This window comes from Tamandua tetradactyla, chromosome 3 (assembly GCF_023851605.1).
Source record: "Tamandua tetradactyla isolate mTamTet1 chromosome 3, mTamTet1.pri, whole genome shotgun sequence".
In the NCBI taxonomy this organism is placed as follows: Eukaryota; Metazoa; Chordata; class Mammalia; order Pilosa; family Myrmecophagidae; genus Tamandua; species Tamandua tetradactyla.
Window position 1 is genome coordinate 140,205,233 of NC_135329.1, and position 16,500 is coordinate 140,221,732.

At 37.6% G+C, this 16,500-nt stretch overlaps 1 protein-coding gene across 3 annotated transcripts in view; it reads left to right on the forward strand.

Moving 5' to 3' along the window:
• The window catches only part of CERS6 (ceramide synthase 6), a 389,110-nt gene that overhangs the window by 330,821 nt on the left and 41,789 nt on the right, over positions 1 to 16,500 (forward strand). The gene's annotated exons all lie outside the window — the stretch shown is intronic.

Consider the following 16,500-nt stretch of genomic DNA (forward strand, 5'->3'; position numbering starts at 1 on the left):
TCCATTTAAAAAGTCGTTCCAACATATTTGGTATTTGCGAACTGCAGCAGCAACACCCCACTCCTGGTACCAAGATGTATTAGTTAGGGTTCTCTAGAGAAACAGAATCAACAGGGAACACTTGCAAATATAAAATTTATGAAAGTGTCTCACGTGACCGTAGGAACGCAGAGTCCAAAATCCACAGGGCAGGCTGCGAAGCCGATGACTCCGATGGATGGCCTGGATGAACTCCACAGGAGAGGCTCACCAGCCAAAGCAGGAATGGAACCTGTCTCCTCTGAGTCCTTCTTAAAAGGCTTCCCATGATTGCATTTAGCATCACTAATTGCAGAAGACACTCCCCTTTGGCTGCTTACAAATGGAATCAGCTGTGAATGTAGCTGACGTGATCATGACCTAATCCTATGAAATGTCCTCATTGCAACAGACAGGCCAGCGCTTGCCCAATCAGATAAACAGGTACCACAACTTGGCCAAGTTGACACCTGTCCCTAACCATGACACTTCCCTTCAAGGGTAGAATTAAAATTGAGATGGAACTCTTCTTCTCACCTCTGCTAATGTGTGAAAGCTCTTGAGGTTTCAGCAGCAGTAAACGTAGACCCCAGGATATAGAAATCATGTAGTGCATCTGCTAAGATAACTCTGTGGGTATGCCCTGTGCTGATGACATCTATCATCTTGGAGAAATCCTTGTACCCAAATACAAAACAGGGACTTATGTCACAAATGCTAGAGCCTCAAGTAGGGCTTCTCCTATTATGCCCTTTAGTGCAGCAAAGTTTTAAAAAAGCAGCTTGTGGAGAGATATTTTGTTGTTCATAATACAAGAAATAGTCTGTAGAATAATAGATAGAGAATCTGCTGGAGAAGATGGCGGCTTAGTAAGACGCGCGGGTCTTAGTTCCTCCTCCAGAACAGCAACTAAAGAAACAGAAACAATACGAAACAGCTCCCAGAGCCACGACAGAGACCAAAAAGACAGCGTACCCCATTCTGGAACGGCTGAATGGGCAGGGAGAATCCGCTGTGGTGAGATATCCGAGGGGCGTGCGTTTTCCCGGCTGGGGCGGCTGGCGACTGGGGTCCCCTCCACGCACATGGCTCCCCGGTCCGACTGGGAATGTTGGATAGCGGGGCCCTCCCACCACGCTTGGTGTCTCGGGCCAGCTGGGCAATTTGGACTGGCACTCCCCCAAGCCGCGGTGGCCGGCGACCCCCCCCTCCACGCGCGGTTTCCCGGGCCGACTGCGAGATTCGGATTGGCAAGTTAAAGGAGCCACAGCATCTTTTACTGGTGGGACCCGCAGACAGACGAGCACCACAAGCGCCACCTACTGGGCAGGAAAAGAAAAACAGAGCCCAGAGATTTCACAGAAAAACCTTTCAACCAGCTGGGTCCCACACCCAGGGAAATCTGATCAAATGCCCAGACACCAGCAGAAAATAACGGATCACACTCGGAAAATTGAAGATATGGCCCAGTCAAAGGAACAAACCAATAGTTCAAATGAGATACAGGAGCTGAGACAACTAATGCTGAATATACGAACAGAAATGGAAAACCTCTTCAAAAACCAAATCAATAAATTGAGGGAGGACATGAAAAAGACATGGGCTGAACAAAAAGAAGAAATAGAAAATCTGAAAAAACAAATCACAGAACTTATGGGAGTGAAGGACAAAGTAGAAAAGATGGAAGAAACAATGGATACCTACAATGGTAGATTTAAAGAGACAGAAGCTACAATTAGTGAACTGGTGGATGGAATATCTGAATTTCAAAAACAAACAGAAACTATCAGGAAAAGAATGGAAAAATTTGAACAGGGTATCAGGGAACTCAAGGACAATATGAACCGCACAAATATACGTGTTGTGGGTGTCCCAGAAGAAGAAGAGAAGGGAAAAGGAGGAGAAAAACTAATGGAAGAAATTATCACTGAAAATTTCCCAACTCTTATGAAAGACCTAAAATTACATATCCAAGAAGTGCAGCGCACCCCAAAGAGATTAGACCCAAATAGGGGTTCTCCAAGACACTTACTAGTTAGAATGTCAGAGGTCAAAGAGAAAGAGAGGATCTTGAAAGCAGCAAGAGAAAAACAATCTGTCACATACAAGGGAAACCCAATAAGACTATGTGTAGATTTCTCAGCAGAAACCATGGAAGCTAGAAGACAGTGGGATGATATATTTAAATTACTAAAAGAGAAAAACTGCCAACCAAGACTTCTATATCCAGCAAAATTGTCCTTCAAAAATGGAGGAGAAATTAAAACATTTATAGACAAAAAGTCACTGAGAGAATTTGTGACCAAGAGACCAGCTCTGCAAGAAATACTAAAGGGAGCACTAGAGTCAGATACGAAAAGACAGAAGAGAGAGGTATGGAGTAAAGTGTAGAAAGAAGGAAAATCAGATATGATATATATAATACAAAAGCCAAAATGGTAGAGGAAAATATTATCCAAACAGTAGTAACACTAAATGTTAATGGACTGAATTTCCCAATCAAAAGAAATAGGCTGGTAGAATGGATTATGACCCAGCAATACCACTGCTAGGTATCTACTCAAAGGACTTAAGGGCAAAGACACAGACGGACATTTGCACACCAGTGTTTATAGCAGCATTGTTTACAGTTGCAAAGAGATGGAGACGGCCAAAGTGTCCGTCGACGGACGAGTGTTTAAGCGAACTGTGGTGTGTACCTACGATGGAATATTATGCAGCATTAAGACAGACTAAACTTATGAAGCATGTAATAACATGGATGGACCTAGAGAACATTATGCTGAGTGAGTCTAGCCAAAAACTAAAGGACAAATACTGTATGGTCCCACTGATGTGAACCGACATTCGAGAATAAACTTGGAATATATCATTGGTAACAGAGACCAGCAGGAGTTAGAAACAGGATAAGATAATGGGTAATTGGAGCTGAAGGGATACAGACTGTGCAACAGGACTAGATACAAAAACTCAAAAATGGACAGCACAATAATACCTAATTGTAATGTAACTATGTTAAAACACTGAATGAAGCTGCACCCGAACTATAGTTTTTTTGTTTGTTTGTTTGTTTGTTTGTATCTTTTGTTTTTGTTTTTTCTTTTTCCTTTTATATATATATTTATTATTATTATTATTATTATTTTAATTTTCTTCTCTATATTAACATTCTGTATCTTTTTCTGCTGTTTTGCTAGTTCTTTTCCTAAATCGATGCAAATGTACTAAGAAATGATGATCATACATCTATGTGATGATACTAAGAATTACTGAGTACATATGTAGAATGGAATGATTTCTAAAAGTTGTGTTAATTTCTTTTCTTTTTTTAATTAATTAAAAAAATATACAAAAATAAATAAATAGTCTGTATACCTGCATCTAGTATGTGCGTCTCGTGAATAAAACTCTTTTCAGATATGTCCAGCAAGTTATGTTAGTACTAGGAAGATATTTGTTTTAACCTTGCTTCAGTTACTAGAATGGAATGAGAATTGTTAGTACTTAAAATTTTAACACAAATGACAATAGCAAATAGTGTTTTCAATGTTTACCTTAATTTTGTGAAATTACTTAAAAATTCTTTTTTTAAGCATGTGAACTTTTAAGTTTCATTTTTCGTGTGTTTAGTGAATATTTATTGGGCACATATAATCTGACCATAATGGATCTTTAAAAAAAAAAGAGTTCAGTTAGACAAGATGCCTCCCTAGAGGCACTTGCAGTTGAGTCCTACAGGTCCCTTCAGTATTCTAGTTGATGATTTTGAGGAAACTAGTTATTTTCTGAACACTTACCAGAGATAGGTGATATAAATAGACAATCAGTAATTAAAGGGTTCAGGTAAATATCCTGAGGATCAATGGCAGCTCAGTAATGCATTATTCTAGATAAAGTGTACATGAAATTGCCACTTGCCATGGTGGGTATGGTGGTGGAGGTAGGTTTGACTTCCGTTCTAACAACCATTTCATACCTTAGTTCTCCTCCAAAGTCTTGTGCTTCCACTGGAAGAAGAAACAAAAATATTCTTTGCACATTCTATTCCTTTTAGTTTTAAACCTGTTGCTTTGGAATCACCTGCAATACCTTCCTAGCTATGTTGGCATTCCTACGAGAGCTATCAGGATTTTTGTAATTAGGTTTGCTTTTTAAAAGAAAAAAAAACTTGGCTTATTCTCTACTATATCCTCAATCCTTGTTCCAACAAGACAGCACATGCTGTGATTAGCCTCTTTAGAACCATGTACTGCCCTTCTAGACTTCTCTTTTGGCTACAATGCATCCTTCTGGAACAGCATGTCCAACAGAAATATATTATACAATCTTGGTTGTCATTTTAAACTTCCTAGTAGTTGCATTAAAAAGCAAAAAAAAGATGACATTTTATAACATGTTTTAACTCGGTATGTCCAAATTTATCATTTTAACATGTAGTCAATACTAAAAATTATTGAACTATTTTATATTGTTTTATTCCATACCACATCTGAAAAATCAGGTATCTCAGTTTGGACAAGCCACATGCAAGTGATCAGTAGCCACGTGTGGTTGTGTATTGGATATGAAGTTCTAGAAAACAGCAACTGCCACAAATCCTTCTCCTTTGGCAGTGACCAGATTGAACCCATCTTCTGGTGTCTGGGGACTTGGTTGACATTCTCTTGGTGCTGTTCTGTGGCAAAACTACGTTTCTGCAAGTCAGGATAGTACAGCAAGTTGTCTTGGGCTTGTGAATCTGAACCTGGGTTCAGTTGTGACACCACTGCTTAATTAACATTTTAGTGCTGTAGTCTCCTTGTCTAGTAAGTAGGAATAATAATGATACCTACCTCATAAAGTATTATTATGAGCATTAAATGAGTGAATGTCTATATAGAGCTAAGAAAATATCTTGTTCACTGCAACTGTTACTTAATTGTTGGTTTTGTTCTTTAAGGTGGGTTGATTTATTTCATATGAAAAGAAAGGTCTCTTAGGAATGAATAAGAAAAAGGCAATAACTCAAAAGAAGTATTTGAAATGACTGAATAGGTGCTGTTCAGAAAAATATAAATGACAAACTTATAAAAAGATATTTAACCCCCCCCCAATTAAAGGAATGCAAACTGTTGCTTCTGGAAATATACCCAAGTTGGTGCTTTATAGAAGCTAGGACTAAATTCTGAGATGGCAGAGTCTCACATCATATAGCCTAGTAGTACTTACCCTTGATTGTGCATTGGAAAGATCTAGAGACTTAAAGTACAACTGAGACCCTGCTCTCTCCTTGGAAATTCTGATTTAATTGGTCTGAGTAGAGCTTAAGAAAAATTTTTTTTAATTAGAGCAACCGCAGATTTACAGAAAAACCACGCACAAAATACAGAGTTTCAAAAGCTCCCCAAGTGATTCTACTATGCAGCCATGGTTAAGAACCACCCTTCCAGTTCTTTTTTACTCTCTATCCTTGCATGTACTTCTATAGGACTATCAAAGAAATTAGTGTGGGAAAATGTCAATAATATAACAAGTATAAAGCAGGACATAATTCTAGTGCCTCTTTTAAAAAAAATAAATAACTGGGGCCACGGTGGCTCAGCAGGCAAGAATGCTTGCCTTTCACGCCAGAGGACCCAGGTTCGATACCGGTGCCTGCCCACGTAAAAATAAATAAATAAATAAATAAATAAATAACTGGGTAAAACAGAAAGGAAATTTATCTCTTGGTTGTGGGGATATTAGAGATGACTTTTTCTTTATACTTCTCTGCTTTAATCTTTCTGAAATAAGCATGTATTGCTTTTATAGTTGAAAATGTTTAATTTTAAAATATTAAGTATCTTCTCCCTCCTCTAGATGATTAACCATGTAGGGTAGAAATTTGCTCTGGCAATGCATTAGCGTATGTTTAAAAAAAATCATGTCAGCTTTATTGAAATATAATTTATGTACCATAAAATTCACTTTAAAGTGTAAAATTCAGTGGTTTTTTTAGTGTACTCATAGAGTTGTGCAACCATTGCCACAATCAATTTTAGAACATTTTCAACACCCCAAAAAGATACCCCATATTCACTAGCAGTTGTTTTCCTCAGTCCCTTGCAACCACTAATCTACTTTCTGTCTCTATGGATTGCCTAACCTAGACCTTTCATGTGATTGAAACCATACAATATATGGTCTTTTGTGATGGACTTCTTTCATGTAGCCTAATGTTTTCAAGATTCATCTACATGGTAGAATGTATCAGTACTTCATTCCTTTTTTTAAAAAATTGCAAATAATTTTCTGTTGTATGGATAAACCACATTTTATTTATTGATTCATTAGTTGTCAAACATTTGTCCTGTTTCCACTTTTCTACTATTAGAAATAATGCTTTCTACTATTAGGTTAATAACCTTTGTAAACAGAAGTAAACATCTGTTTTCATTTCTCTCAGGAGAAAAATTGCTGGGCTACATGGTAAACTCACATGTTTAACTGTTTAAGAAACTATCAAACTGTTTTCCAAAGATAAGAAGAATCTCACTTGGGAAGAGACTTTTAAGGTTAAAATATTCAGCCACTGTGTAAATAATTCCAGTGGAGGGAAACCCTCCACCTCAGAAATCAGCCATTTTCAATTCTGCACAACAATAATCATCAGCAAGTTCTGCTTCAGACTGAGTCACAATTTGCCTCCCGTTCCCTTCTGCCCTTTTGTCCTAGTTCTGAGTTAGAGCTATGTACAATGTCTACTTCCTACTCTGCCTCACAGCCCAGAAAATATTAAGACACAAACAATCAAAAACTCTCTGTCTCCTCTTGCCTCTTGTCTTCTTCGAGACAAACGTAGATTCCTTCAACTCTGTTTTTCTCTAGGTTTCATGCTTGCTTTCTCTGTTTCTGAATTTTTTATCAAATCAACTGTAAAGTTTTATCAATTCTTCAAAATGTTCTTTTCTCTATCATTTGTAAAACATGGTTGTTTTGAAATAATGCTGCTATGATTATAGTACATGATGGCTTCGGAATAATCCTGTTTGTAGTAGCATGGGTTTCATCCAGTCATATGATGGTAATCTTTGTTGAAGCAGCAGCATCTCACATTTTACTAACATATAAAACTTTAAAACTGTAGTTTTCTAAAATGACCAAACGCTTTGTGAAAAAGCTATCCTGGGAGCCAAGATAATCAACCTGTATTTACTCTTCTCATATAATAGCATTCCTCTGTCATAGTTACACAGCTATGTGCCAAAATCTAAGAACACATATGGATAGATTTACTATATTAAAAGTTTCACTACCTTATTAGTTTTTGTCCAGTAATAGACTATTTAGTGGATGGTTCAGGATTAATCTTGTAGGGATCATTTCTTAACATATTCTTAGATAATTGGATCATTATTTTATCAAATGATGGCTGTGGATTCAGAAAGTTTCTTTAGCGACCCAGTTAACAATGGACTCCCATATATTACCTCTTCCAAATATGTACGTATTTATTCCAGATGGTATTTCATATAGTCATGGCCAAATTGTAGCTGTCTTTTTTTTAGCTACATAGAAATATTTTGGGTCACAATAACTATTCAAAAACCTCCAGTAATACATGTTACTCCAGTAATATATGTTGCACTTCTCCACACTATCAAACAAATATGTAATCAAAGTTGCCCCCACTAAATTTATTGTCTTGATTTATCCATCATTAAGGAAAAGAGTTAAAAGCTTAAATATTTTCACATGCATTTAAATTTTTAAAAGGTCCTTTCTGGTTATTTCCCACCAATTCAAAAGTCTATATATTTCATCCTTCACATTGTAGTAGGACAGTCAATGATTTGGTTCTCTTTTTGAGTGAACCCATCTATCTTTTTAAACTGTTGCCGTTTTCATTGATTGGCACCTATCTTTACTATACTCCATTTGTGTGCAATCCCTAAAGTTCCTAACCATTTCCCATATTTTACAAAAGTGTGGTTTCAATTAAGCATAGATTAGTTTGTGCTCAATCCATCACAATGGGTACTCCACAAATATTTGAATGACTTAGATACTTTTCGATTCTAAATTGCTTACAAGTATATTATTAGTTTATTGTCTTGAATCTTTGTGAGGTAGATAGGTGCAGTTTCTCCCTTACTATACGCAGAAAACCTATTTATTTAGTCAATGATTTACCCAGGCTCTGGACTCTAGTCTCCTCATATCATTTCCATTCGACAAGTACTTCCTAAGTTCTAGTTGCTCTTCCTCTAACACAATACTACCTTGTTTAAGGATTAGATGAGAATGCAAATGAGATAAATTCTGGGCAAATATTAAATTAAAAAGTCATTTTAAAATGATCGGCCCCACTATTCTGCCCCAGTCAAGACACCCTATTGTAACCATCATCATTTCTGGGCCATACTTTAGGTGCTGGTAAAGATAAAGGCAAATCCACAAAAATCCTGAGAGGTGGGTAGCATGGTGCAGTCTGTGGAAAGACTGCTTGCTTTAAATTGTGGTTCTCCTTCTCACTGTGTGGCTGAAGATTAATTGTGTCCTCATCAGTAAAATAAAAATAATAGTAAATGTTCTACCTTTCCAGGGAGAGGTAAAGGTCAAATGAAATACTTTATTTAGCAGTCCTAAATACTTTATAAATATTAAGCAGGTTTTTTTTAATGTGCTTCTGTTGTTGTTTTTTTAAGTTGTAGAACAGATTTCAGAGTTTGGTCTGGGCTACAATTCCACATTTTTAAGTTTTTACTACTGGCTGCTTCCAGACACCGGGGATTAAAATAAATACAATATGATGATTCAGTGATCATAGTCATTTGTTAAACGCTACCCCTATATAACTCTACCATCACTACCTTTCTTCCACTCTTTAGTGATATTAGGGCTAGGCCTATTCTAACTTTTTCATATTGGAAGGGTATATTGATTATATGGGATTGGGGGATGGAACTAACTGATGTTCTTGGGAGGCTGGCCCCTCTGCATTTCAGGACAATCTGGTCCAAGGACCCATCTGGAGGTTCTAGGTTTCTGGAAAGTTAGCCTGGTGCATGGACTCTTTGTAGACTCTTATATAATGCCCTAGGTATTCTTTAAGATTGACAGTAATGGTTTTGGTTGGAATTTGGCAAACTATGATAGGTAGCAGTGTCTAACTGAAACTTGCAAAAAAGTGACCTCCAGAGTAGCTTCCTGATTCTATTTGAACTCTCTCAGCCATTGATACTTTATTTGTTACACTTATTTTCCCCCTTTTGGTCAGGATGGCAATGTTGATCCCATGGTGCCATGGCCAGGCTCATCCCTGGGAGTCATCTTTCATATTGCCAGGGAGACTTTCACCCCTGGATGTCATGTCCCACATTCTGGAGGAGGGCAACTTGGAGAATTGGGCTTAAAGAGAGAGAGTCTACACCTGAGCAACAAAAGAGGTCCTCCAGACATGACTCCTTTGCATACCTATAGTTAGGATAAGCTTCTCCACTACATATATAAACTTCACAAGAGCAAGCCTCAAGATCAAGGGCTTGGCCCATTGATTTGGGTGTCCCCAATGTGTTAACTCTCATTACAGCCAACTGGTCAGAAATTCTTATTGCATATTATAACCTCCAGCTAATCTAAATTAAGGACCATCACCAGAGATAATGGTACTTTTGAAATAAAATTTTAAAAAGTTCTCTCCAATTATGAGATTCAAAATATCTTGCTTTAGTCATTACTGTTCTCAGTACTTGTGAGCACATAATACTGAATATGCACCAGGTTGCCTTAATCCCCAAATCCTAAATGACTGTAGTTTTTCAGCAAATAGCCATTACTGTTCACAGAATCTTGCAAAATCTCATAAAGTGCAGGTATGTGTCACATCAGTTCTCTCCTCACATGTCACAGAGACCAACAATTATCCCGTCAAAATTGGGTGTACCATATTTGCCAGAACCTCTGGCGCTTGATGACTTTTCACATCTCCATTCATATCCCACCCAAGTCCATGCCAACCCCTTGGCCACAGAGGATTAGAGTCAAATCTGTACTTTCAGTGGCCAACTAATGTTCAGATAAAATCATGTAACTTCTCAGAATATTACTTTCTTTTTCTTGTTGACCACCATGCAAAGTAGGAGAATTATTAGCTGATTCCTACTCTCTGAAAGACTCTGCATTTAAAACAAAAACTGAAACAAAAAAGTTACAGAGAAGCTTAGGTAGATTACGTAGCATTTTCTACATTAAGATTTTAAATTCATTGTTCTGGAGTTCAAGATGTACAAGGGAATATCAGCCTTTTCTCTGTTTTATTTTTCAGAACATTTTACCAAAGTAGTGTTTGTTACATGCCTTTCTGGAAATCTGATAACCACATTAGTCTCCAAGTTCACAAATTTAGAACAGCTGGTTTTTTTTCCCATAAGTCCCATGATAAATTTATTCTGAAATTTGCCTTGGTGACTGTCTGTGTTAAATATATTTTAAAGATGAACCCTGAGATACTTTTGCTTGGATATTTTGGCACATTTTTAATAATACATCTATTATTAGCTGTTAATATCTTTATAAGGTGAGGTCGAGTTGCATATAGGATGCATTGAGAGGTTTTGTGTCTTCTCATGTGAACATTGTGATTTAATTTAATCTTTTCAGACTGGAGAGCTGGGCCATGGGTCAGAAAACTATGGTTTGTGGACCAAATCTGGCCCATTGCCTGTTTTTATAAATAAAGTCTTATTGGAGCACAGCCATGCCCATCTGTTATTTGGCCTTTGGCAGGTTTCATCTACAGTGGCATGGTTGAGCAGCTGCAACAGAGAGTATATGGCATGTAAATTCTAAAATATTTGCTATCTGGTCCTTTATAGAAGCTTGCCAACTCCCAGACTATAAGGCAAACGCTTTGTGAATTTCTTATAGGTGAGGAGCCATGCCTTCTTATGTAGCCCTTCCACACAATTCACTGAGCCTGCTGTGTGTCAGGCACAGCGTGGGTTTTGGGGACTTGTGTCCAGGAACCTCCAGGTTGGTCATTAAGTCTGATGATTAAGTAAGAATAGGGCAGTGGAGAGAGTGATGTATTAAAAGTATTCAGCCTTGGAATGCTCTTTATAAGTATTGTCAAAATACTTAAGTATTAGGCAAAACAAAGAAGCATACAGGTATTCTTCATTGTGTGTGTGTGGAGGACACATAATATGAGCTCAATTCAGTAGCCTTTTTCCTTTTGCAACTTATCAACAAAAAATTCCAATATCCTAATAACTCTCTCCATACAGAATTAATATCTTAAGTTCTCCTTCCCTCCATCCCAACCACTGCAGAAAATCCTTTCCTGGAGGCAGGAATAGATTGTTTGCTCAAAGTATTATAGAATGTTTATATTCTATTAAGGAAAATTCTATATGACCTTTTCCTCTATTTAAAGAAATCTGAATATTGTAATAAAGTCAAATGCCAGGATCAGAGATTTGAAAATTATATATTTGAGTATATTTGACCCAGAGTCCCATTTATTTTAGACAACTGGTGCTTTATGGAAAACACTGTAGCAGATAAAGACCTGACATGAGCTATGTTTCCATGTGCTTATATTTTTATAAATCACAGATACATACTAGGCTAGTCCTTTCCTCCAACATTTATCCTCAGCTCCTTTACTGTGGTCTCTGGGTCATTCCTGCCAACTTGCCACTCTGGCCATGCTGAACCCATCCTCAACAGTCCTGAGCGCACCTTTGGCCAACCTGTGCATTACCCATTTCCTATTTCCCAGCCTGAACCAATACCTGAGCCATTCCAGAAACCTTCCCTGTAGAGCCCCAGAGTGTTGTTAAGTCCAGGCCACCCTGGCTATGTCCATGGAAATGCAATGCCTTTCATTCACAGCACCTCTTGCAGGCCTCTGATTGCTGCCTCTGGGGATATCAATGCTGCCAAGGTGACAGACTCTCTAGAGTCCCTGGAGTCGTCTATCCTGTTCCTTGTGGGGTATGTCTTTTTGTGTATATGTTTATATATTAGGTCTTGTTTCCCAGGCTATAAGGCAAACACCTTGTGAATTTCTCATAGTTGAGGAGCCATGCCTTCCTTATATAACCCTTCCACACAATTCACTGAGCCTGCTGTGTGTCAGGCACAGCGTGGGTGTTGAGGACATGTGTCCAGGAACATCCAGCATAAAAGAGCCCATCCATAAATATTTGTTGAAAGAACAAATGAAAGTTTTTAATTTCCCATGCAGTTTGGTTCAGTCACAGCGGAGACATCGGAGCCAACATACATCTTTTCTTGTGACACAGAATCTGCCCAAAGACGACAAGGACGACAATGGCCCAACAGCTTCCCAAAGTAGGAGCATTCCAATCGCTGAATCATTTTGGTCAGGCAGGATTTATAGAAGCGAAATTGTGCCATTGCTTAATAAATGCTGCCTTTATCCACCGCAGATAATAAAATAGAAAGGAACAGTGTATAATGCTAATTGCCAAATAATTAGGAACACCCGAGTTAAAGATATATAAGGAAAATCATAAAACTGGTCGATAAAAATACCAGCTGCAGTCAGGGGCCTGATCGAGGGCTTGATGTGCACATGTTTTCAGGTCGCCCCTGAGGGGTGCGGGCAGCGGGAGGTAGTTGTCCAGAGGTTCCAGGGCAGCATGGGTGGGGAGCAGTCATCCAAGAGAAGGCAAAATATAGAAAGAAGCAGAGCATCTTTCCCCTCCTATCAGCTCACACAAGAAAGTGAGTGAGAGCAGAGAGCACCATCTCTATGCAGTAATTTTTAACTTCTGTACACAAGGGGCCTGGACAGTTTGTCTGTAGCCATCATCAGAGATGTCTCATCAGGGCTTGCATCATTGTCAGGTTGAGTGCCTCACCTCAAACTTGGAACAAACTCCACATCTCAGAGCAGGTTACAAACATCCCAATTTAGCTATTTTCACTCCTTTTTTTGAATAGGAGGAAGAAAAACCCACACCTGATTTTCACAGACGTTTTTGTCTTAGACTGCTTTGCATCCCTCACAGTCATAACCAGTGCCTAAAATAAAATTGTCATAAAATAAATATTTAATGTGATTTGTGGGTTGCTAATACACTGTTTTGTAGTCTTCAAGTTATCAATAATGATAAAGAACAGTGTGCAGCTGTCAATGAAATATTCATTAACATTTGTTCAAAAAGGCCAGGAGAAGCATGTTCTAAGAAATTATTCTGAATACGTTCTATTGTTAGTGGCATATAAATGGCCAGACTGGAACAATTCCAAATGTTTTAGGTTCTGAAAGGTAAAGAAGTAGTATTTAATATACTTAACATTTTTGGATTATCCTTTTAATGATAGAAATACAGAAAATATTTAATGAAATGGAATACTCTGTTAACTATAACTTGACTGCTCAGTGTAGATGTTAACTAAATAAGGAAATATTGGGAATTATTTCCTAAAATAACCTCCAAGGAATGCCCTGGGTCATTTACCTGACAACTGAGGCCTCTGCCCTTTTTGCTTTTGTACTCTGCAATGGTTCTCATGTTTGGGATGTTAACCAGAAGCAGTTCAAGATTATAAACCATCAAAGTAAAATAAAATAACTTTCAGTGACTTTATTTTGCATTTGAACTCATAAATAAAGAAAACAAAATGGGAAAAACTGTTTAGTTATCAAGTTAGAGCATTACCATCAACAAAGATTTTAGTCCACCAAATTTTCCTGTTTCTTATCCTATAGGGATATAAAGCTATTGTCTCTCTTGTCTGCTACTGAAGGGCAAACACTCTGACAAAGCAATGATTACTTAAAGTTCATGTTAAACTACCATTTGAATGCATCCTATTTGATCATTTTAGCAGCTAATGTGAAGCACTGAAGGAATTTTTCTTTAGGTACAAGTCCTTTAAATTAACCCCCTTTCCCAAAACAATACTTTGTACTAGGAGCACAATTTGCAAAGTCAGCACTTTATAAAAAGAATCAAAACCCTTTCCTATACAGTATCTTCCAGAAAAAGTCAGGTGCTTCAAAAAATAAGTTAAAGATATTATGAGAAAGTAACGGAGCTTGAGCATTTTTCTCAGTAATGAATTATTCATGGAGCTTGACCCCCTTTTCTCTTTCTTCCTACCCATGACCTGTATTTATTTCAACTCATGTACCCCATCTTAATAAAAAATTTTATTAGATGTTTGAGTCCCCTACTATCAGTAGCAATTCCATGTCATTCTCCTGACATACAGCTGAAGTGGTATGTTAGATAACCATTCATTTACTTTTCCTCCTTTCCACTCAAGAGTGGGCTCCAGCAGTGCTGGGACCCTGTCTCATTCCCCCTGTCTGTGCCCAATACCTTGCACAGTATTTAGTGTGTCAGCAACTTGCTGATCTTTCTGAGAGCAGATTTCTATGATTGATTCATACATCCTAACTTGGAATTCATTTTCATAAAGGTACTTTCCTCAGACAGGTAGTTTTCTTACCTCTTACAGTCTAATAGGGTATCACCCTTTTTATTGACTTCACAATTAGAGAGAAATATTCTGCATGCTGCATTGATTGTTTACATTCTCTCTTCTGCTGAGCCCACATATCCTAACTAAATCTGCTACCATCATTTGCCCACCCCAACAGGCTACCGTTCGTGGCTACATTTGGGACAAGCTCTCCTTCAGGCAGAGAATCAATGGGCCTGGCCTGTGGGTGGCCTGCTGTGGGACTCCTTCACTTGTAACTTGTTTTTTTAACTTTATCTCTGTCCTTCCTTCAAGGGTTTGGGAAAGATAATGAAAGTTAACCTTGTTCTGAAAATGGCTGCCTACACAGCTAGGATCATCCTTTATTTTTGTCTTTTGGCCTATGGTCCCAGACACACAAATTCACACACACACAGAAAGGTGAACTAAAATGGGGCTCTGCTGTGTCTTTTTTCTCTACTTTGACCACTTTGTGTATTTAACCAAAAAAGAAGTACCAGCTGATTGTACTGTTTTTACATACATATATATTTATATACATACACAAATGTATATGTTTATGTGTCTGATTTTTGCTTACTCATATCAACATTGAATTATTATATCAGCAACTGCCTCCATAAGTCCATGGGTCATCTCTTTTTTAAATTAAAAAATGGTGACTCTATTGATTGCTTCCTGCTGTAAAAGGAATAAAATTGAATAATATATTTGCCACATAAATATGGGCCTTAATGGTCTTAAAATTGCAGAGAAAACAATTCTATTGCATTTGCATGAAAATCCATCAGCTTCATTAAAACTGTATTTTGCTAGTACTTTATGTTCCTGTAGCGTCTTGATGCTACAAATGGGTCTATAACTTGCACACTATCATTTATAACCAGGCTTGAGGCATGTTTCCCTGTGCTGGTGTCCTAAAACTTTGAAATATAGCCAGGTAGATTTCAAAATCACCTGAGATTAGATCTAGAACACTTTCCTCTAGGCAAAGAAGAAAGAGAGATTAATTTTCCTTCTTCAAATTAATACTTCATCCCTGTCTAGTGTGCAGAGACAATTTTCTCCTCTTTATTGTTTCTGTGCCTGAGAGCTTCTTCACAATAAGTAATGACACACTTTCCTTTTGGAGCAGAGAGTGAATAGTTTGACAGTAAGGAATGTCAGCTATTGATCGACATTTAACCAAAGTTGTATCTTATAAGAGAAGACAGTATATAAAGTTATTTTTTTCTAAGGTATTAGCAGCTCAACTTCACTACAGGAAGAAAATTAGGTACATTTGTATTGAATTCTTCCTACAATAACAACAGCATCTGATGCGTGTGAAAAAATTTGAGAGTGAAGTGAAATGTGGTGATGGTGGAGGAATAGGTAAGGGTCTCATCCAAGAATCTTGCTTGAAAATCAGATTCATAACTTTTTTCATGTATTTTAACCTATGTTGTTCAGAAAAAGGGACGGGTAAGCAATATCAAATGATATGTTGTTCAGAAAAAGGGAGACCAAGGCAAATGAGATCAATGGTTATATGAAATTGTACAGGTACTCTTTATCTGTAAAATGAGAAAACTGGAATAAATATCAAGGGTACTTTCTAGTTCTAAAATTCCTTAATTCTATGTTTTGGCAATTACAAGTGGGTTGCTGACTTTCCAATAAGAACTTTTTGTAATGAACCCTGCAAGGGATTCTGAAGAGGAAAACTGTAGTTGGTAGGCAAGAAGACATAGAAGACATTTATTTTTAAATGTTTGCAATGTACAGAAGAAAAGAAAAATATATAAAATTTTTGATAGAATCATGGAGATGTATGTTTCTTTTTAAAAACAAAGGGGAAAGAGTACCTGTAGGAGTTAGTGAGGTGCCCATGAATTCAAGAAGAGACTCTTGCATTTCAGAAATGTAAAGTAGGGGAGAGCAAGCATCCAGTGGTGGCTCCAGTTAGGTGACTTCTCAGGCTGCCGTGATTCCTTGAATCGTTGTAAAGGAGGAAGTTGGTGAGACTGAGGGTGGCAAAAGAACAGAAGAAAGCAG